General features: G+C 35.3%; 1 protein-coding gene and 1 long non-coding RNA gene across 2 annotated transcripts in view; both read right to left on the bottom strand.

Moving 5' to 3' along the window:
• LOC115217359 (transmembrane protein 135-like) overlaps positions 1-25,695 on the bottom strand; it is a 631,865-nt gene that overhangs the window by 327,078 nt on the left and 279,092 nt on the right. The gene's annotated exons all lie outside the window — the stretch shown is intronic.
• LOC118763156 lies at positions 1,528-18,425 on the bottom strand. The gene is made up of 3 exons (XR_004998916.1): positions 18,272-18,425; positions 2,689-2,693; positions 1,528-1,538 (listed from the first exon to the last, which is right to left on the bottom strand). It is a non-coding gene; the product is annotated as an uncharacterized LOC118763156 (long non-coding RNA).

Here is a 25,695-nt window from a genome sequence, read left to right on the forward strand (position 1 = left end):
TACATTACATTGACCCAGTATGAAGCTGGTACTGATTTTATTAACTCCAAAAGGATGAAAGGTAAAGTCAACCTTGACAGAATTTGAACTCAGAATGTAAAGATGGACGAAATGCTACTAAGTATTTTGTCTGCCATGCAAACAATTCCGCTGCTGTCACCGCCGCTGCCACCACCATCGCCACCACCAACACTGCTACTACTACTACTACTACTACTACTACTACTACTACTACTACTAATAATAATAATAATAATCATTGTGCCATCAGCATATCCCTGTGATGCTATGTCATTGTCCTGGAAAGATGATGGTGGTGAGGACACTTTCTGCAAGGGAAACATCAGAGATAATATCCTTTGTAAAGAATGTTTGCAGAAAAGAAGTCTAGCATTTGCTGTTTTGTTCTATTAATCTTTTACTATTATACTGAGCAAGAACTAGATACTATTGTGCAAAGAACAAAAAAAAAAAAAAGAAAAAACAACCCACCCAGCAATTAACAACGTTGTGTTAATGACTTTATTGAATCTCTCAAGTATTTCTATATACTTATTGTCTAACTGGAGGAGAGTCGTAAATCATCTTAATTTAATGCTGATATGAAAGAGGGAGGAAGAGAGATTGAGAGAAAGTGAGAAACAGACAAAGCAAGCGAGTGGTAGGGACAAGAGCATGTCTTTAGCTGAGAGATTTCATGAAGTGATTGCTCTTTAAGACACCAGCTTGGAAAGAACAACCATTTCTTTTTGCCATATGTTAAAAAAAAGACATTAAAGAAAAACAAAAATGTAAAACATACTAACACCAAATAAATTTAACGCTTATAGACATGAATGCATGCATACACACACACACACACACATACACCATACTTATATACACATACACACACGAACCATGATTACACATACACATTACATAAAGATGCATACATATACATGCTAATTCATAGACATATACACACATTTACAAATGCATGTATGCACACAATTACCCCACCCTACACACACGCACATGCACATATATATATACATCCTCATATATAAACATCTACAAAAATGTGCAAATACACATACATTTACAAAAATCTGTATATGCACAAACACACACAACCACACATTCAAATATAGACACATTTAAGAATATATATATATATATACACAGGCAAATACATATGTATATCAACAAATGCTTGTCTACATGTACTTTAATTCACACAAACATACACATGCAGACACATCTACAAACATATCAATGGACATACATACATACAATCATATAAAACATCCACCCACATGCCTATGAATACTTATGTCAAAATAAATACACATGGCTACAAATATATGTGTGCACATACACACATACATACATAAATGCATGCATGCATACATACATACACACACACACACATACATACACACATACATACATACATACATACACACATACATACATACATACATACATATCCTTATTGTACACACATACACACATTGGGTAAGAAGAAAACAAAAGATTATCAGAAAGTGATTAGGCTAATGTGCTGACCACAGATGAGACTAAAATTAAGATGAACTTTGGGAATAAGAGGCAAAGATTTCAAAGATGCTCTTTGGAAAAAAATCTATTGAAGATTCTCTTATCACCATTACTCTTAATAATAATAATATAATAATAATAATAATAATAATAATAATAATAATCATTGTTATTGTAATCACCATCATCATCGTTATTGTAATCATCATCATTATTATTACTATTATTATGGTAATCCTCATTATTATTATTATGCTTTGACATAAATAAACGAACAAGCTTCCTTATAAAGAAAAAAAAAATTTTAACTGGGGTGATAAATGACTTTCTAGATAGCTGCAAAAATGTAAACATGCTAGAATATTCAATAAATTTTTCAATATTAAGATGTAGTGTAAATGAAGAAAACTATAATCTCGCTCTTTCTCTCACACACTCACTTTCTTTCTCTCTTTCTCCACTTCAATCCAAAATCTCTGCACCACATCACACACACACACACATTAGCAATATAAAGGCTGCATATAATATATATCAATATTTATAAAAATATGGCAAGGCACAGAGAAATATGAAAGTGATAAACTGACCAATCTCTCATTAATTTTCTCCATCAGGTGAAGCTGGCCTGATGAACAAAATTGATGAGAGAATGAATGAATGAATACATAAACTCAAGAGAATGGGGAGTTGCAGCTAGTAGAGCTGGATGTCAGGCCAATGGCTGATGCAGAAAGGCTAGTTTGCATTTTGTTTGTGATGGGAAAGACATTATGCCTACATAGATAAGTCCAGTTCCCACTTCCACAGCATGAAGTGAGGGCACTTGGTAAATAATGAGTGTGCTATTAGCTTGAAAGCAAGTCAGAGCTGCATTGGAATACATAGCTGCTCAAGTAACACCCACATTGGGGTACCACTCATATGTAAGTGGATAATACTGTTAATGTGCACACAAACATCCTAAACTGCGTCCAAAGTGTATCTAGTTGACAGATTGACAAAGATACATTCACCAATATAATATAACCATTAGGTTGTTGAAGTCTGTCTCTGATCTACCACTACTACAAAAGCCACTGTTCCTCTGGACACTCTCAAATTAGGCTCAATTCATTGACCACTGTCATCTCTCATTTCATTCACTGTGTCTTACCTCACAACTCCATGCTAAACACAATGCCCAGTTTTACCTTCATAGAAATTGCTTCCTACTATTGTTTTCCTTTTTGTAAACATTTATGGCCATCAGTATTTGATTACATCCTCAGAACTTTAATACTAATCTTGAGAAAGTTGACTTCCAAAGGAGAATCAATCCATCACAGAAATTCTGAGAAACAAAAATGAAATATTCTGCTTCTTATTTGTACAAACCGTTGTTGATATATCTGTTTTCCTCATAGAAATGTGAAAGCTGATAATCAAACAATGGCATTGAGAGAAAACAATTTGGCCTCCAACTGGACTGTCTTGAAAAATTGTTAACCAATCTGATAGCAAGACGAATATTATTAACAAAGAACTGCTGGGAAAAGTTAATACAATATTTATCACTAACATTATTAAATGCATTACTGTAGTAATATGTTAGACAAATTGATGATGAATGATTCTTGAATATAACTTTTCAGATAGGATATGAATACGAGAGTGACAAACCAATTGACCTCTGCAACAATACTGGATATTATCAGGAAAATGAAAATGAAGATGAAATAGACAATTATCCCTTCAGCAGCAATATATTTAAGGGATAGACCTAATGGTACACATAACAACAGTAGATATTATCTAAATCAGTAGTTCTCAACCAGGGTCTATATGACCCTTGGGGGTCCATATAAGATTTTGCTGCTAAAATTTATGTGCAATAAATTGGTTATACTTCCACAATACACAAAATATTTCAATTTTTTAATACAATTCCTAATATTTGATTTTTAAAATAAAACTGGTATTTTTTTAGACTTCAAATAGATATAAGGGTCCAGATGAGTAAAATAAGAATCAAAGGTAAAAATGGCTGAGAACTACTGATCTAGAATATGAGCTAGTGACTCTTGTAACAGAATATTTGTTATGAAAAGTTCCGTTTATATGATATTTAAGTAAAATGACGTTAAGTAAAAAAAGCAAAAGACCTTGCACAGCTTCATCCACTTTCTATCTTATAGACTTTGGAGAGAGAGAGAGAGAGAGAGAGAGAGAGAGAGAGAGAGAGAGAGAGAGAGAGAGAGAGAGAGAAGAGACAAACAAACCGACAGACAGGTTGTGAAGGATCTACTTTTATATTTAGGGAAGTGGTTTACAGTGTACATAATTTTAGCAACAGATTAAATTCAATTTTTGTGTCAAAATCTGATCAAAGTTAACTTTGACCTTCTTTCACTGAGGATCAATAAAATATTTTGCATTTCTACTTCATGCTAGTTGATTTGATTGACTGTTTCCTTTACCAGTAGGGAACAGATTTATCAAAAGACTTCAGTATCTACATTTAAAAATCAACAATCTACAAAGTATGTTTGTCTAGAAGCATTTCTCAACATGAATTTTTCCAAAATTTTCATACATCTCCAAAATCAGCTCAAAATAATGCATGTAGAATCCCTCTCCCATCAAAGTCAGAAGCCCCTCCTGGGGTATAATAGGGAGGATTCAAGAAAAGAGATATTGAAAGACTGATTGATAGTTGCAATGGAGTGGTAGTAGAAGAGTGACAGCATGAGATACAGAAAAAGTTATTCGATGACATCAAATAGTATTTTCTTATTTTTCTCTCTTTCTGTTTTCTCTCTCACACAAAAAAAAACACAAAGGATTTTACATACAGCTTCAACATTGGAACACAGTAGTTGTTAAATTTTCTCATTTAAAAATCACATTTTCAAAAGGTTCATTTGCAATTTCAAATACAATGGAATGTAGGAAATAATTTATTCTTTGTTTCACATTTAAATTTGTTTATTGTTTTAAGTATTCAGGTATTATGCTCTATGACTTCCACTGTTAATTTTTATAGTGTTTGAAATAAATAAATAAATAAATAAATAAATAAATGTGTGTGTGTGTGTGTGTATACAAATATAATTGCATACAAAATGAAATGCATAAAAAAACTTACTGAAAGTTAAGCCATGTAGTATAGCAAAAAAAAAAAACAAAAAAAACACACAAATAAACAAAGAAAATTGTTTACACATATTTGGTAACCGAGCAACAAGGAGTACCTTAACTAGCTTAACGTATTTGTAGAGAGCATTGCAGTGAGACAACAGCATTGTTTCAATTCCCACTTGGAACAATTTCACTTCACTTTCACAATTAACACATATGGGGAAGGTGGCATAAGTTCCCATTTGATTCTACTAAAAATTACAGAGATTGTGGCCACTAACACAAAAATAATAATAATAAAAAGTCATTATTAATTCTTGATAAGGTCAATTAATCATGCAATCAATAACTTTTAATCTCATGCTAGAGTGACAGGCAGAATATGTGTAATCAGAATTATACATCAGCTAGTGTTGTTTAGTGCTGTTAACTTCCACTTCAGATGCAGAAATCTGAGTTGTGACACTCATGCATTTTCCTTAAACATTAGTCCAACCGACTTAAGGTGTGGAGAGAATAAATAATAGTTGTGGTGCTCAGGTCTTTCCTAAAATGTATAAACATTTCTAAACTACATGAAACAGTAGAAACTAGGAAATTAAATTGGGTTGTCAACTTGTTATGTCAGGATTTTAGTCTCTTACTCTACATTATTTGCTGCTTGATGAAGTACATGTGTTGTGTTGCTAATGTTTTTTGGCTAGTGGCACTAGACTAATGGTAGTAGGCAATGTTCTGGAAGTTGTTTCCACACACTTTATTTTTATTTCATATTCTACTTTGTGCATGTGTGTCAGAGTGTATGATGAAGTGTATTTATTTTATAGCAAATGTTTTGTCTTAAATAGTAAGCAGTATGACCCAATATAACAATATGGTTTTCATGAGCCATTGTGAAAGCCTATACAAACACACAATCTATGAGGCTTAAAGGGAGTGCTGAAAAGTTCCTGGTTATGGGTAAAAGAAAATACAGGAAAATCATTTACTCTTTCACTTGTTTCAGTCATTTGACTGTGGCCATGCTGGAGCACCACCTTTAGTCGAGCAAATCGATCCCAGAACTTATTCTTTGTAAGCCTAGTACTTATTCTATCCGTCTCTTTTGCCGAACCGCTAAGTTACGGGGACATAAACACACCAGCATTGATTGTCAAGCGAAGTTGGGGAGGACAAATACAGACACACAAACATATATATACATATATACGATGGGCTTCTTTCAGTTTCTATCTACCAAATTCACTCACAAGGCTTTGGTTGGCCTGAGGCTATAGTAGAAGACACTTACCCAAGGTGCCACACAGTGGGACTGAACCCAGAACCATGTGGTTCATAAGCAAGCTACTTACCACATAGCCACTCCTATGCCTATCATATTTAAGTATGATTTTATTAAAAGTACCCACTTCTCAGATTCACACACTTCAGTTTTTCTAAGTCTTGTAAAAGAACTCAGAAGTTTGGGCCAAAAACCAGGTCTTTTGTGATAACCTTAAAGCCCAAAACTTTTCAACACCCCCTTTTATGTGCATGCATGTGTGTTTGTGGGTGTGCCAATACACAGACACGCACACACTTTTATATTTACATGCATATATGTGTACACATACACACACATGCACACACACACATGAACAAATAATATAATTATACAATTAGCACAATGTTTGTTCAAGGTTCTGAACAAGTCACAACATTTTCATTGATTTAAATCTTGAACATAACTCTGTTTTCCTTAGTATGAAAATAGATGTAAAAGCACATACCATGCATACCCTGTATAAAGAGATGGTAATTATTGCACTGAAGTTAGCAAGAGAATAGATATTTTTTAGTTAACTTTTATGACCAACTTTGTGATATATTACAACAGTTCTTTTTGATATTTAAGATTATTTGAAGGGAAAGTTGGTAATGTGTTTATTGACTATTTGTTGGCCAGCTCTATTTCAGCAGACAATTGGCATGTTAGTAACTAATTCTGAGGACACTTCATTTTGCTACCTTAAATATTTCCTAGCTCACCAGTGATAGTAGGAGAATTTTTTCCAAGTCGGACTTGAAGAAATCAAATTCCAAAACATAAGTGTACATATGTGACAGCGAGCTAGTGTGTTGTGACAAAAGTTAGACATAAGAGGAATTAAATGCGGTGTGCAAGAGAGAAGACTGCACTGGTTTGGTCATGTGACCAGGAAGACATGGGATGAGATACTGAAGGGTGATCTCAGGACACTAAACCATATGGGAGAGATGACAAAGGATTGAGATATCTGACACACTGCTGTACTGAAGAAGACCTGTCTTCCAAAGCAGATGTGTTAATGCCGCTTCCCCTGCTGAAGAGGATTGGTCTGCAAGAGCCCTGAGCCAGCATCATGTAAAAATCACCTGTGTCAGCATCAAGTAAAGGGCATCTGTACTAGTTCTATATGATGGCTCCCATGCTGGCACTACATAAAAGGTACCCATGCAACTGCCATGTAAAAAGCACTGAGCACACATTGTAAAGTGGTTGGTATTAGGAAGGGCATCCAACCATAGAAACCATGCCAAATCAGAGTGGAACCTGGTGCAGCTCTCTGGCTTGCCAACTCTGGTCACACTGTCCAACCAATGCCAGCAAGGAAAACACATTAAAGGATTATGATGATGATGATGAAGTATATAAGTTTTACAGTTAATAATTCCACAAACCAAAAAAACAATTGGTCGTTTAACAGACAAGGCACTGATCTCATACAGGACTGGATGGTCATTTAAAAAGCTTGGTGATCTTTAGCTAAAGTAAACTGAAGCACAGTTCAGTATATTTAGTAGGCACTAAGATAGTTGCATGGTAAAGTGTTTGCTTCCTAACCACATGGTTCTGGGCTCAGTTCTACTGTGTGGCACTTTGAGCTGGTCTCTTCAATAGCATCAGGCCAACCAAAGCTTTGTGAGTGGACTTGATAGATGGAACCTGAAAGAAGAACATCATGTGTGTGTGTGTGTGTGTGTGTGTGTGCATGTACATTTGTGCTTCCTTGTCTTTACATCAGCTGATAGTTGTAAGTAATTATCACCATCACACAAGTAGAGCCATTCAACAACAATATTCTGTAAAAAAAATATGGGGAAATATTATCTTGCTTGGAAGCAGGTAAGGATTGGTGATTGGAAGGGCATCTGGCTGTAGAAAATTTGCTTCAATAAACTCCATCCAACCCATGCATGTATGGAAAAATGGATGTTAAAATGATAATGATGAGTATTACTCCTCTACAGGTCAAACAAACTTGGAGTTCAATACTTCATACATGTAGTCATATAACTAATCACTCCATAATTGCCCACAGGCATATGGCGTAGTGGTTAAAAGCATGGGCTACTAACCCCAAGATTCTGAGTTTGATTCCAGGCACTGACCTGAATAATAATAATAATAATAATAATAATAATAATAATGATGATGATGATGATGATAATAATATCAAAAAATACTTTAGGAATGAGAACCCAGGTTGAAGGATGGAGGGTATATCAGCCAAAATTGTGTTATCTGTCAAAATGTAAATAATGTATATAATTAATCTGTTGAGTACCTATATCATTACATCAACATTTAACAACCATTTTCCATGCTGGTATGAGTTGGACAGCTTGACAGAAACTGCCAAAGCCAGGAGCTGCACCAGGTTCCTTAGTCTGTTTTGGCTTGGTTTCTACAGCTGGATGCCCTTCCTTACGCCAACCACTTAACAGAGTGTACCAGGTGCTTTTTACATGGCATCAGACCCACACCAATGCTTTTTACATGACACCTTGGTTTTAGGATCTACCTTACAATCATTGTATCTGACTTAGATTATCAATCTGCTATTATGGATCTCAATAGGAGAACAACAGTCTTGATGAGACCTCATTAAATCTCTACATGTTTTTGTGGTTGTTGCTTAACCCACAGATCAACCCTGATCAAGCAGACCTGTTATTTTGAGATATCTTTTATCATTTACTTCTTACAGTCATTAGACTGTAGCCATGCTAGGACACCACCTTGAGGGGTTTTAGTCAAACAAATTGACCCTAAAGTCTTTTTTTAACCCCGGTACTTACTCTATTGGTCTCTTTTGTCGAACTGCTAAGTTATGGGGATGTAAGCACACTAGCACTGTGTGTCAAGTGGTGGTGGGGGTACAAGCATATACACAGATATATATATATGTGTATATATATACATACACACACATACACATATACGATGGGTTTCTTTCAGTTTCTTATTTCTTTATTGCCCACATGGTGCTAAACATAGAGGGGACAAACAAGGAAAGACAAAGGGATTAAGTCGATTACACTGACTCCAGTGTGTAACTGGTACTTAATTTATCGACCCTGAAAGGATGGACAGCAAAGTCGATCTCGGCGGAATTTGAACTCAGAACGTAATGGCAGACGAAATATCGCTAAGCATTTCTCCTGGCGTGCTAATGTTTCTGCCAGCTCGCTGCCTTTCTTTCAGTTTCTGCCAACCAAATATACCCACAAAGCTTTGGTTAACCCAAGGCTATAGTAGAAGGCATTTGCCCAAAGTGCCTGAAGTGTGACTGAACCAGGAACCATGTGGTTGGGAAGCAAGCTTCTAACCATACAGCCATACCTGTGCCTATATGTTGAATTACACTATCCAATATGCCATTTCTTTATTGAAGATATGAAATATGTAATATGTGGGAAATTTAGCTGCTATTTCTAGACAGTTGAGTGACTATGCAGAAGCTTCCTGATCAAAATACTAAACTAAGTTATGTATATTGAATTTGATTAAATTTTCTAAGTCCAAACTCAGTTACTTCTAGCCTTTGCCAAAGTGTGAAATATTTGGTAATATAATTCTAAGATTTAAGAATAAAGGGTGTAGCTTTTGTTGTTTAACCCTGAGTCAGGTCTGGCCAAAGAGACCAAGGATCAAAAGTAATCACAACCTTGCTGACTTAAAAGACAGCAAGATTGTGATTTGATGGAGATTTAGCTGTAATTTCTACAGACTTCTTTGTTGGCTCAGCGCAGGAGATATATTTGTTTAAAGGAACAATAAAGGTTCTGTTGCTAGGTGACTGGGCCAGTTTATATATATATGTTAGGAATAATAACTTAGCATGGAATTAATGGAAGTAACTTCAATAATTTATTTGATTTACTTCAATTCAGATACTGCTGCAATTGTTGTTGTTCAGCCTGATACTACTACTACTACTACTACTACTACTACTACTACTACTAACAACAACAACAACAATAATCATAATAATAATCACAATAATCATGATGATGATGGTGGTAGTAGTAATAATAGTGGTGGTGGTGGTGGTGATGGTGGCACTGACAGTGGGTTAAGAACATTGATTGCACAAAATGTAATTCTTTTGTTCTGCAATACTAGGTTCAATGCTGTTGGAATTTTTCTAATTGTTAAACAATAGTTGATAGGAATTTTCAACACGTCCTCCACCACCAATCCCCACCTCAACCCAACCCCCCACCAAACACCCTCTGCCACTGCTGTCCATTAAGTGTAAGATAGCAAGTTTCTAAGATAATGAAGTAATGCATGCATGTGTGTATGTGCTTGTATATGTATGTATAAATGTGTGTGTGTTTATATGTACATATATATATATATGCACATATGTGTGTAATGACAGAAAAAGAGTGTTATAAATACAGATATTTCACACATGGTTGGCTGTTCTCATAGATTACCCAATGCATAACTTTCCATCATCACCATTTGCTGCTCCCTCTCGAAATAAAGCATGAAGAAGATTAAGCTATCAAACAAAAAGTTAGCGAATGAAAGAAATTTCTCGATAAATGAACCGTACAATCTATTGTGCAATAGATAATCTCATAACCATATCTCAATACCCAAGATATCGCTTAAAAAAATAATTTAAATAAATAAATTAATTAAACCCCCTCCAAAAAAAACACTCAAAATTATTGTTTGTATATATATGTGTGTATGTGCGTGCGTTGATATATATGTATTTTCAAATGCCAAAAATCCATGTAAAAATAACTTGACAATATACAAACAATAATAAGCCAAGTGGAAGCAATGAAGAGAATGGTAAATCTCCAAGATATTCATACATTCATACAGTGATATAGCAAAATGAATAGCATTCTTGCCACCACCAACACCAATGCCACCCCTGCTCTCCCTCACAACCCTCATCATAATGCTACATCCATCCACCCGCTACTTCCCCACCCACCAAAATGCTGCTGCCGCCAAATGCCTGCTTTACTCAATGCAAACTGTACTGATGCTAATAACATGGACCGAGTTGAAGCTGAAAGCCGATAACTTGTCGGCAACACCGACTTGCAGATGTCAGTAACAGCAAGATTTATGGCTATTAACAATTCCATCCACGAATTCGAGAATGTGCAGTGTGCAGACATTGTCTCTGTGGCAGTGTCTTTGATTGCTTCTGCTGAGAATAGAATAGAATAGTGTTCTCTGGATGAGATGACAGGAATGCAATGGTTGTGGTGATGGTGTTGGTGGTGGAAGTGAGAGAAAAGAGGATGAGGAAAAAATATTCAAAAATAAAAAAAAAGGAAAAAAATTTTTTTATATCTTTCAGAGGAAGAAGTAAAGAAAACAGAGGGATATTTGGGTGGAAGGGTGAGATGGAGAGTGAGTGAGTATTGGTCATATAGATAGACTGTATTGGTCGAACAGTAAGCCTTCCAACAATAATCTAAACAATATTAGCAGCAAAAATGAGCTGAGGGGAGCATCCTCAATGAGTATTCCCCTGCTAGAAATAGCAACCTAACTCCCTTTAAGTCACACCTCGACATCCTAAACAAAAAGGAAAAGACACACTGGCTATTACACTAGAGATGAAACAAATGATCAGATGGTCACAATTGGAATGCCATGGATCACAGGTCTGCTCAATGAGTGCTAATAACCTGTGGCTAAATAACAACAGGAAGAAAAAATAACAACTGTAGAACTGTAATACAGTTGTCATGAAAATACATTACATCAAATTTATTTTGAAACCAGTAACACCACCACAATGATGATAATGGAGGCTAGTGTGAAGAAAACGTGATCTTGACAATGATGTCATCATCTTAATATTATTGAATTCTGAGGAGGTAAGCTGGCTGAATCGTTAGCACACTGGATGAAATGCTCAATAGCATTTTGCCTATCTTCACGCTCTGAGTTCAAATAATAATAATGGCTTTCAATTTTGGCACAAAGCCAACCATTTCGGGGGGAGGGCATAAGTTGATCACATTGAACCCATCCACTGAAATGATGAAAAGCGAAGTCAATCTCGGCAGAATTTGAACTCAGAATATAAACACAGATGAAATGCTGCCAAGCATTTTGCCCACTGCCTCTTAATAAAAACAATAATAATAATAATAATAATAATAATAAATAATAATAATAATAATAATAATAATAATCCTTTCTACTAGAGGCACAAGGCCTGAAATTTGGGGGCAGGGAACTAGTCAATTACATTGACCCTGGTGTTTCACTGGTACTTAATTAAATTATTATTGACCCCCAAAAGGATGAAAGGCAAAGTTGACCTTGGCAGAATTTGAACTTAGAATGTAGGGGCAGATGAAATACCACTAAGCTTTTCCCCTGGTGTGCTAATGATTCTGCCAGCTCACTGCCATAATAATAATAATAATAATAATAATTAAAAAAATATTCAGACAAATATATAACAAAAACACCAGGACTTACAAATACATATAACATACAGAAAATTGCACACATTCTACGCAGAACACTTTCCATACAATAACCATCAGAGCATCACAACAAATCACAGCACATACCCAAGGCACACAGAGCTGCGCTCGGTAGTGAAGTGAAAGCACGCTATAAAAATAAAACTACTGAATAATAATAATAATAATAATAATAATATAATAATAATAACCCTTTCTACTATAGGCACAAGGCCTGACATTTTTTGGGGGAAGAGACAAGTCAATTACATTGACCCCAGTGCTCATGTGATACTTGTTTTATTGACCTTGAAAGAGGTAAAAGTCAACATCAACCTCAACTGCATTTGAGCTCTGAATGTGAAGACGACTGCAATACTGCTAAGTATTTTGTCCAGGATGCTAACAATTTTGTCAGTTCTTTGCCTTACTAATAATTATAATAATAAATTCTAACACAGACACAAGGCCAGAAACTTGAGCAGAGGGAAACAGTTATTTCAACCCCAGTTTTCAACTGGAAGGTTAAAAGGTGAAGTTGACCTTAATCTGATTTAAAACCAAACATTCGGGGCTGTAACTAAATACTAAACATCTTTAAAATCATCATCACCATCTTCTTTCAATTGTTGCTATGCTTTCATGGTTTGGATGGAATTGCTCCAGAATGATGCTTTGCCACTCATTTATCAATTCATTTGTGAAGATCAATATCAAGAGATTAGCTTCCCTCACTTTTTCCTAAATCCTCCTCTTCTCTAGGTTGCTTCCAAATGAATTTCCTATTACTTCTTTAACTCATCAGTTATCCTTCATGAGCAGCACATGTTCATAACAGCATGGTTTTCTCTCTTCACTCAGTCATTTCCTTTTATTACCCAGTTTTTCTTTGTTCATTTGTGCTTCATCGTTCATGCATTCTAACATTGCACATCCAGCAGGGCATACTTGCTTAATTCCTTTCTAGTTTTGCAAATCTTGTATAATCTATGTTCATATTTTGCCACTATGCAATATCACACTTTGAGGACAAGCATTGTACATTCTGCTCTTCAACCAAAGGTAATAACACCCTTGTTCCATGTACAGTTAACAAATTCCTGAATTTTTTCCATCCTGATCTTACCCTGACTACAATACTTTGATTAGGTTACATAGATAACAGACACTGTCAAATAATTTTAAAGGTTTTCTGGAATTTGATAAAATTCATTTCATTGATGTTCATACTGCTAACTAATCATATGCCTCAGCTACATAAACAGTCCTATACGCAATCTCACTGCATCTCTTGTCATCATCATCATTTAATGTCTGTTTTCTATGCTGGCATGGGTTGGATGGTCTAATTGAAGATGGTTAGCTGGAGAGCTGCCCAGGCCTCATATCTGTTTTGACATGGTTTCTATAGCTGGATGATCTTCCCAACATCAACCACTTCACACAGTGTACTGGGTGTTTTAGACAGCACCGACATGGGTGCTTTTTACATGATACTGGCACGTAAAGCCTGCAAGATTAGGAATGCTCAGCTGAAGAGGGATGCAGGGGACATGCCTGCATGCAAGGATGACCATGTATTTACTTAGCTAGATGTGTCTTCTTAAGCACAGCAAACTGCCAGAAGTCTCAGTCCCTTGCTATCCCTTCTGTGAGGCCCAACATCTGAAGATCATTTCTCACCACTTCTTGTGCTCCTATAATTTTCAGTGAGTACACAGTACAGAAATCCTGCTTACATCTTTTCTGCATATCAAGCATGCATCTTCCCAACTTCTAAAGATGGCAGTAGAATTCACTATTTTAACTTCTATTAAATTCCATTCACATCAGGGATACACTTTAGCTATATGGATAAGGTCACCTGTATGTAGGAGTTCCAACAGACAGCCTGTCTTGAACTCTCCTGTTATGGCCTGGGGAAGTATGATAATTAAGATGGTTCTGAGAGCCAAGCAAACATGAACATCAACATACATGCTGAATTCATTACTGAATTTGCTAACTCACCAGTTCCCCAGTATATAGCTTCAGCTGCTCTCACAAGTACACTGGCTTTCTAGAACAGGCTCTGAGAAGATTTTGGAAAATGTAAAAAGATTGCATATGAGTTTCTAGATGAAAAACACTAACATTTTCAATTGATGTAATCAGTCATCTAAATTTGAACTGCAGAGTAAGAACAGTGTTTCCCTCAAAAGATTTGAAACAGTTTCTGCACTTTCCTATATGATATGGTACTGCATAGACATTGTTTGAATCATATTTACATTCATTTCAAAGGAAGTGAGGATTTCTTTAATGTAAGAGGAAAAAAAAAAAAAACTCTAATCCCTTCTTTTGTCATTCATTTCTGTATTGTAACAGAATCATTACTGGATTGGGCTTTTGACTTCGAAAAATTTCAACAGGATGTTAAGAACAACATGGATGTGTTGAGCATAATGGTAATTTACCAAAGCACAAGGGGAAATTGGGTTATTGAAAGAATCATTCGAAATTGCTTTCATGATATAACTAAAGAAGAAGACTGCATTCTCACATTTATAAATTAGTGAATAAGAAGAAAAAAATCAAGAAAATGCCTAGTAACATATAAATGGGACTTATTGACTTCAAAACAAATTCATTATTGGAAATGAAATTTGATGAGCTTCCATAATTTCCAGATGGTGTTGACATTTATGACGATCATTATACACTGTGAACATTTTTCAGAACTAAGATAATTTGCCCAGAGTTACATCTGTCATTTTGGAATGATGTACAAACATTTTCATTCATGAAATTAATAAAAAATAAGAGAAAGTTGTGATTTCCTTCAATCATTTACATTCCATTTTCCCATGCTGGCATGGGTTGGATATGGATTTGTGGCAGGATTTTCTGGACAGATCACCAACCCTTAGCTCTTTTTCAAGTATCATATCTTTTTTACTTCATAAGTCTTCAAAAGCACAGAACAGCAAATTGAAATGTCAAAAAGGAATGTAAGCATCATAACACTTTTTGTCAAGCAACTACAAGCATGGACTATCAACCTTCATGATAGGCTTCCTAGTTTTCAACTGTGAAGTTACCAACTTCACTTGCATAGCACTTGCTGTAGTAGAAGACACTTACTCAAGGTGCTGCACAATATGACCAAACTCAAGACCCTGTATGTGGTTGTAAATAAAAACCTATGATTGACTAATTCCAATGATTTAATAACACTTATGCCATTTTTGTATTAAACAAATATATTAAATAAAAATGCTAAATATATCTTCCAATCTCAAGAAGAAGTACCTCCTTGAAGAATTTTTGTCAAAGAAATTAACCCTAGTACTTTTCTTTTAAGCATGGTACTTATTCTCTCAGTCTCAGTTATCAAGTAGTGGTGGAGACAAACACACACACACACACACACATACAGAGGCTTCTTTCAGTTTCTGTCTAACAAATCCACTCACAAGACATTAGCTGATCTGAGGCTATATTAGAAGATATTTTCTCCAAGATGTTGCTCAATGGGACTGAATATGGAACCATATCTATATTAATATATTTTGTACATGAGTTGAATGGTGTGGAGAGGCGCTAGATTGAATACAATGCATGACAAAGCTGTTGCACAGAAAGCAAAATGGTATCCACTGTTGGGTTAAGAGGATAAAACTACATATCTTGGTTCTGCATTATATCTTTTGAGGAGTGCAAGTGGTTAAAAATTAATCTTACTTTTCCAAATCTTATATGATTAATCTATACTTCTTCCACCTCAAAGTGCTTTTTTTTCATTTGGAATGCATTAATAATTCACATGGTACCTGTTAAAGTATCCTAGTTTTTATCTGCTTCAAAACTAGTGGACCACTGCTTAGTAAAAAAATGCACACAAAGAAAACAAAAATAAGTTAACGAAGATAGGAGTAAGAAAAGATATCAATAAAAAGTCTATAAAAACAAAGTTAGATGATTAACTGAATTCTTTCATCTATGAATAAATAAGAATGAAGAAGGAATCAACAAATTAATAAAGTCTTAAGAGAAAGTTTTTGAAAACTCATAGAAAGAAAGTAGAAAACAAAACCAATTTAATCTGGTCTCAATAACTGAAAAAGAAAAAAAAAACATTCCTTTCCCATGATGCTTCTCAAAATGATTTCAGCAAATGAAAATGGCTGTAGGGAATGAAATATTCACTTCTTACTAACTTTTCTCTCCCTCCCCCTCTCTCTCTCTCATACACACACACCAACTAAATTAATAATGTCATTATTAAAAATGCCAACACAGAAGTGGAAAGTATTACCACCTGAATAATCAGAAGAGAGAAGATGACAAGAGAATTCATAGCAAACACAAGGATAACGCAAGCAATTTCTATTTACATATATAATCTTGCCCAGTCATGATTCCAATCAGATGCTTAATATTAAGTCTGTGTATGGAAGAAGCACCAGAGTATTGTATAGTTTGCTCTCCTGTTATTTGTTAATAACCTTTAACATGGGGAGACATACTGAATTAGTGGATAAATTGTTGGACTTTTAGTTAAAGAATTGTAAAACTCTGGACCATTAAATAGCATTGCTACTGATCTAAGCTGCAGTTTTAGAAAGGCACAAACAGAACATGTAGAAGTTTACCTTGCCACTGGGAAATTAGAAGGGAAAAAGAGGCACAGGTATGGCTGTGTGGTAAGAAGCTTGCTTCTCAACCACATGGTTCTGGGTTCAGTCTCACTGTGTGGCACCTTGGGCAAGTGTCTTCTGCTATAGCCTCAGGCCAACCAAAGCCTTGGTAGTGGATTTGGAAGATGGAAACTGAAAGAAGCCTATCATCTATATACATGTGTGTGTGTATATTTTTGTTCTTCACCGCTGCCTGACAACTGGTGTTGGTCTGTTTACATTCCGATAACTTAGTGGTTCAGCAAAAGACTCTGACAGAATAAGTACCAGGCTTCAAAAAATAAATAAAATATAATAAGGACTGAAGTCGGTTCATTTGATTAAAGACCCTTCAAGGTGGTGCCCCAGCATGGCCACAGTCAAATGACTGAAACAAGTAAAAGATAAAAAAAGAATGGTAAAAATGAAAATCTTGCAATAACATAAAGTGACTTTGGAAAGGAGCATGAGTCAGTTGCATTGATTCTGGTGTATGTGTATATATATATATATATATATTAGAAGGTTTGGAGATGATGTACAGGTATTATATATTAGAAGAAATAAGGTACTCAGAAATCTGGAATATTTCCAGAAATATTTCCAGATTTTTATTAATAAAAATCTATAAATATAAAACCATCCAGATTTCTGAGTACCTTATTTCTTCTAATATATAATACCTGTACATCATCTCCAAACCTTCTAATATATATATTTATGTCTCCACACTATCCATTTGTAATAACAAAATATGAACTCCTATCAGAATCTACATACCATGGACAAGAAGCATTTTTACCCATTTTACACAGCATTTTCCTTGGATGATGAAACTGCAACTGTAATATCCTACATATATTTTTATTGTTATTTTTATTCTCTTATTTCCTTTTATACTTCTTACACCCATCCTTTTCCAAAATAACTCCTTATATTGAACTCTACTATTTCCCTCTAGTTAACTCTCTCATATCGTCTGTGATGAAGGGATATCCCAATATCTCAGAAACAGCTGTAAGACTACCTTTCTATTTATGTCCTATAAATTCCACACAGCCTTGGCTTTGTTGTCTCATTTTATTTAATATATTTTATATATATGTATGTATGTATGTATGTATGTACACACAAAGTATGGGGTTTAGTTCACACAAGTGATCTAAACGATTATGTACACTAACTAGGTAAGTGGTGTAATGGATTACTGGGGGTCCAAGGTCATAGCTAAGATGGTAGTTATGGAAGCATTGCAGATTTCTGATGCAGTGGATATGTAATTGTTAAACAGGACAGCAAACATTAAGGCAAGGCAAACATCTCAAGTCATATACAATATTATTATAGGAAGAAATTCAAAATCTTATGTCTGTTTCTGGGATAGCCCCGAGTATGGGATATTCTGTCATCAGAGACAAATAGGGAAAATGAGAATGGTATATATTAATAAGATGACGATATAGAAGAAGGGAGTAAAAGAACAAAAGAAGAAAAAAGAAGCATAAAAGTTCATAGATCAACTTCCCAAAGTTATAGCAATCAGAGCATGAGCCATTAGGTGCAATCCTGTAATAATATATCCTATGAACTTTTGTGCTTTGTTTTTCTTATTTCTTTGCATCTCCTTATTCTTTTACTCCCTTCCTCTATGGTCTTATCTTATTAATATATACCATTCTTATTTTTCATATTTGTCTCTGATGACGGAATATCCCATACTCAGGGATATTTCAGAAACAGCTGTAAGATTTTGAATTTCCTCCTATAATAATATTGTAAACGACTTGAGATGTTTGCCTTGCCTTAATGTTTGCTGTGCTGTTTAACAATTATATATATATGTATATAGTGTTTATCTTACCTACATGAGTGGTATAGTGAAAAGCAGAATTTGACCATAGAAAATAGATGCAAAAAAACAAAACAAAAAGAAAAAAACAAAGAAGAAATTCCACAAACCAATTAATTTTGTTCCCTACTTTTCTGCTAAAACAAAAGTAATACAATGATTGTAAGGGAAGAGTTAAATTAATTGTATTGACTGTAGTATATGTCTGGGGTAGACGAAAACATCATAACACACTGTAACATCACATGGACACAGCATCCTATACAACATCACATCACATTAATTTTCCACATGCTAGCGTATTACCACCATATTACATTAGCACAGCAACAAGGCACATAACTTGCACTATCATGCTATTCACCACCATCAAGACATCATAATACTACTATATCACCATAGAATCATATTAGTACACGAACATGCCAAGTGAATCTATATGCAGTCGCTTAGGTGGTAGAAATACAAGTAAAATCTTTCTTAAATCATACTCTGATAAAGAAAGACATATTAGATAACGCACTCTTTTGGTGTAGAGTGCCTATCAAATTATCCTACGTTTGTTGGATCAAAGCTGACCTGGGGCTAAGCAACAACAATATCCAGCATTTGAATTGTATATCTTCATACAATATAAGAGCACAGTCACCATCTTGTGAAATGATAGATTTATCATTTCACAAGAAGAAGGATCATTGCCAGCTCTAGGTAGTACTGTATAGCAAACTCTCCACTGGCCACCATGTCAAAGGTGCAGAAGAGAAAATTGTAAAAAAAAATTTCTGAGGAAATGCCTTGCTTTCTGTCACAATAGCCACTGCCAGTTGTCTGTTATGGCCTACAATTTCAAGGCCAAGTGACAAACCATTCATCTGTCTGCCTCTTCTTCTAGCAGTAATGAGCAGAAATTCTTTTGCAGCTGCCATGGGTGGGTCTGCCTCTGCTACACTGACTCATCAGCTACCAGTAAACCTGCAGTCAATCTGGACAGTTTTTTTCATTAAACTTCATTTGCAAAACCAATCCCTGATAATATTGGTTTCAGATTTTGGTACAAGGCCAGCAGGTTTGGGAGGAGAGCTAAGTTAATTAAATCAACCCCAGTGTTCAACTGGTACTTATTTTATTGATGTCTCTGAAAGGATGAAAAGTAAAGTTGACCTCTGCAGAATTTAACTCAGAACATAAAGATGGCCAAAATGCCACCAAGCACTTTGTTTGGCATATTAACACATCTCACTACCATATCACAGCATACATCCTAAACCACATTTAAAACAAAACTATTTGCCACATACATAAACAGCCTTTGCTCAACAACACACTATAGCCACTGGTGAACCAGAACAATTAACTCATCCCATGTCCCTTATACTATACACTACTATACTATATTGTTTTGAGCTTGCTGTGTATCAAGCACCCTTTCAGAAAATCATGTGGATATGTAATGTTAGAGTGCATGAATGACAGAGTACAAATGAGCTAGAAGCAAAACTAGATATAAGAGGGATCCAATGTAGAGAGCACAGCCAAATGAAACATTTAGAAGATAATAATTAAGTAGAGATAAGTGATCAATATATCAATGTGGAAAGAACCATGGAAGAGAAAGACCAAGGAAGGTATAGGTAGGAGTGATGGAAATTGATCTCAGAGAGCTGTACCTCATGAAGAAAATAACAAAGGACTGCAACAAGTGACAAGATACTGATGTATTTTCTTACAGAAGAGAAAAAAAAAGAAAACTTTCACACCTATTTTCCATGCCAGCATTGATGAGATAGTGGTTACACATGCATCCATGCCAGCACCACATAGTAGCTCCTGGCACCACCTAAAAACGCCAATGTCAGTGCCACGTAAAAAGTACCCAGGACACTCTGTAAAGTGGTTGGCATTAGGAAAGGCATCTGGCTGTAGAAACCAAACCAAATCAGGCTGGAATTTGGTGCAGGTCGCCTGCATGCCAGCTCTGGTCAAACCATCCAACCAATGCCAGCATGGAAAACAAACATCAAACAATAATGATGATGATGAATGATTGATGCTGTTGTTGCTTAGCCACAGGTCAGCCACAGAGCAGATGTCTAACTAAAAGGGATTCCAGCTGAGGCCATCTTCTGTTTTTTTGCATATCTATGACTATATTCCGCACTGTACTTTTATTTTGTTTTTAACAATTAGACTGTGATTTGAAGGAAATTTGGCTGCTACTTCTAGTGAGTTGAGTAACAGTGGTCGCTCCCACACTGAGGTTTCACCATTCTCATCACAAACATTAAGATGCTGATTATGACAAAAGTGGTGATACTGATTATGACAATTGAGAATACTGTTGTTCCTTGTTACTGCTGCTGATGAGGTTGACATAACTTCCTTTAGCTGAATACTTGCCATACATTATATTTTAATGGTGAATTTTTTTTTAAGAAAGCTTTCCTTAGCCAAAATCCAACAAGTTCCCAGAAGAAGAAAAACTATGAATGTGTATGAAAGAGAGTAAGTGAGATGAAGAAAGAAAGCATGTGTTTGTGTGTATGCATGCGTGTACAACAGTATTCTGCCAAGTTCTGTAGCATTTAAGCAGACACTATCACTCACTCACTCTCATTCACACACACACACACACACACACACACACACACACACACACACACAAATACATGCTGATCTTGGCATAGCAGCAATTTCCTGGATTCACTCAGTTGTGGAAGATAATGAAGGTGTTAGCTATTGCATAGAATAACAGAAACTTTCCAAGAAATTATCAAGTTGTGCTGTCATGTCTATTTGCTGTGATGGATAGAGGAACAGAATTTTTGCTCATACAGGAATAAGAATAGAAGATTCAGTTAGCTTAGCTGTTTTGTATTGGTGTGTTTCTTAGATATCAGTTATGGAATATATGCATTCATATGTGTATGTATATATGAGTTATTTTCCTGCCATAACCAAAGTGTAGCTGATATTTTAATGTGCATATTGCATATCCATTTATGAATTCAGTTGCTATCCTTCTTGTTTGCTTCCTTTCTTCCTTCTTCAAGTCATCTATAAATTGGCAATGGAAAGACAGCTTAAGCAGCATCAAACCAGGCAGATAATTAGATTTCTTGTGACTAAGCTAGAGGCCAACATTGGCAGAGAAGACAGGGAAAGTCATTTGAGTTACTACCAGTATAGCACTGGTAATTATCTTATTGAACTTGTAAGGATAAAAGGCAAGGTTAACAGTGGTGGATTTGAACACAAAATGTAGAGGGAATCTACAAGTTAGTTCTGATCAAGCATCTTTATGGTCAAAGATGTTCTAATTGTGACCATCCCATCCTACCGTTCAATTTTTTCAGACTTGTCCTCCTTTTTTGAAGACAATAGAGTATATGAGAAAGATTTGGTTCATATTTCTAGCAGGTGAAGCAACAAAGTAACACATTTATTGTGCCACTGGTTCTGTGGGTGAGTTGTCCAGCAAGAAAATAGCTACATTGGTGATTGGTTAAAAAACAGACAAAAAAAGGAAACAAAATCAGAAGCCTAACAACAACAATAACAAATAAAAGATAGCTAATTAAGGTATGATGTCATGAACAACAGAAAATATGATTCATGATGCACAGGAAGAGGATGGCTGGTCATTTAGTAATAAAGAAGAGAAGTTTACTGATGAATTCCAAATTTGTGACTTGAGTTAATCCAAGAATGTGGCAAAATGAAACTCTTGAATCATCATCATTTTCAGTTGTAAGATGTTTGTATTAACAAGGCTTGAATGTGCTAATGAGCTTGTTGTTTAATTTGTTGCAGGAATATTCAGCAATTAGATTACTATATCCAATGTCATGATTTGCTAAAATATTAACTACATGATTGAAAAAATCTGTCCAATCAAAACTTTGCATGGAACTGACTTCAATGACAATTTAATATTTTGACATGCTTATTTCTGAATCTAACCTTCACTAGCTACTTAGACAGATAAAGTATTGAGAGACAGCATAGGGACATCATGGGAGACAGCCAACAGAGACAGTAGACATCAGTAGAGCCAAAAGGATAATGAGGCAATGAGCAGTCAGAGGCAATGAGCAGTCAGAGAGCAGGAGACATTACAAGTCAGTGGCCCAGCAAGCAGTTAATCACAATGAATGATCAGTGACAACAACACAAAGACCAGCAGCTAACTTTTTGACTGCTGCTACAACCACATCAATCCAAACTCTATCAATATTTTGTCTTTCATAATAATGACAACATTTGCTTTTTGTTTCCAGAAAGATTAGATATTTTGTTTATCAAAAATCTCAACAGATATCAGTGTTCTTCTTCACTCAAACGCCCAGACTGCTCTGACTGAGAATACCTATGATCAAAGGACTTTCAATCATGACCTTACCACCTTTTTTGTTTTTCAGACATAGTGTATCTAAGATTATCTTCTACCATATCCTTCTTTTCTTTTAGGTCAGCACGGTATGATCCAAAGAAGATTTGGCAGCCATTTCCAGCAGGTTGAGTGATCACATAGAAGCTTCTTTATTAGCTTACATTCTTCCAGCTTGTTGTTTAGCTCTAGGCTAATCCTGATTAAGGAAGATTTCAAAGAAATTCTTGCCTTGGCCAATATGATTTTTACTTAGATAGTGACACTTCCTTTCCAAAACATTAGGATGTAACTTAAAGTTTGTTTTTGCTATGTATAACAGGCTAAGCTATCTCATTGGTTTTCACCTTTTTAGGCTGCTTTCTTGTTTCACCTCCAGGTCATTTCTGGTTTAAAGACACAGAAGGTCAAAGGCATTCCAACCATGACAATGCTACCTTTTCATAGACCAAGAACGACACTGTCCAGTGTCAATTATTTTTCAAATGAAGATTTGACTGCTACAAGATGAATAACTTTCAATGACTTTTAATATGGCAATTTTGCATAATTTTCATCTGAAAGTCACATATCTCAAGTTTTATTTAAACTTTCTTGGTTTAATCTCAATACTCTAACACTGAGCCTCTAACACTAACATATTTTTAATCAGATCTCATAGCTATTACAGCAAATACATCGGAAGCTATCTTCTTTTACTTGTGTTTTAGTTATCAGACTGCTGCCATGCTGGGGCACTGCCTTGAACATTTTTAAGTTGAATGAATCAGCCCAAGTAGATATTTTAAAAGTCTGGTACTTATTTTATTGATCTCTTTTGCTAAACTAAGTTATGGGAATGTAAACACACCAACACTGGTTGTCCAGCGGTAGTGGGAGACAAACACACAAAGACACACACACATACACACACACACATGATGGGCTTCTTTCAGTTTCCATCTACCAAATCCATCCACAATGCTTTGGTTGGCCTGAGGCTATAGTAGAAGACACTTGTCCAAGGTGCTATAGAGTGGGACTGAACCTAGTGCAGTGTGGTTTGGAAGCAAGCTTCTTACCACACAGTCACACATGTACCTATGGAAGTACAATAAACAACTTTGAGAAAATGCTTAAATTTTTCAGTTCAAAACAGAGTCCATAAAAAGGTAATAGTGCTGGATTAAATATGCAGCATTTAGTTTCTTCCATCAAACTCTCCTACATCAACTTTGACCTTTCTGAAACAATCAAATATGCATAACTACTATTCTGAAGAAGAGTGCAGGCTCAAAATGTTAAAAATTTATTCCATTTTTCCTGAACATCAACGTGTTTGTTGTTCTTTCACCCCGTATTTGTACTGCCTTTATTTTTGTATCATTCATTCATACATGCATGAATGCGTACACACACACACACACACACACACTGTTGACATCATAAGAATTATATAAGTTAAAAAGAATAGGAACTAATTCTTGTATGGATTATCTAGAAGCACACACATAAAGCTATAGATAATAACATGTAAATATTGAATAGAAAACCCCATTTGGATCGAAAAAGTCAAGGCTGACTTCAAAATTTTCAATCCAAAAAGGAGTTTTCAAACCAATATTAACATGCTATTATCTAAAACTTTTTGTGTGCGCTTTGAGGCATTCCAAAAAGGAATATATATACATATATATAGCGAGAAGTTGAGGTTATAAGAGATAATGGTGTCATTGAGACCCAAAGGTGTCAGGTAATGCTGAATAACTCCGATGAAGGGATATTATTAATTAATATCCTAGAAACAGCTGTAAGACCTTCTATCTATAAATGCTCTAATATCTATACAGCCTTGTTTTTTTTTTTATCTCATTACACAAAAAATGCATACATATGTGTATATATATATATATATATATATATATATATATATATATATATATATATATATATATCAACAATCAAGGAACGGCCATAATAGGCCATTCACCCACTAGAAATAACAGCCAAAGCTTCAACCGCAAATAAAAGTCAATTTCCCACTAGGCCGCTGGTGGCAAAAAAATTCTACAAAATTTTTTTTGCCACCCTATATGATTAATTATGAATTTTCTGGTTAATTCCGTAATGGAATCGACGGCTTATATTTATTTGCTGCCGATAAATTTGGCGCGAGTGCGATGATTTGAAAATTTTAGGTCAGATATTACCTTGGCAGGGTCGGAAATGCCTCGTGAAAATATCTGTTCCGACTTGTGGCTATTCTTACTGAAGAATCTGAGGGCCTATGGAAGATTGGCTTGATTTAATTTAATCAGGTTAGTTTACCATTAAACAGCAGATGAAACGGTGCATCGTATAAGAAATTACAGGGTAAATGTTTTTTAAATTTT

The sequence above is a fragment of the Octopus sinensis genome, linkage group LG1 (assembly GCF_006345805.1).
Source record: "Octopus sinensis linkage group LG1, ASM634580v1, whole genome shotgun sequence".
In the NCBI taxonomy this organism is placed as follows: Eukaryota; Metazoa; Mollusca; class Cephalopoda; order Octopoda; family Octopodidae; genus Octopus; species Octopus sinensis.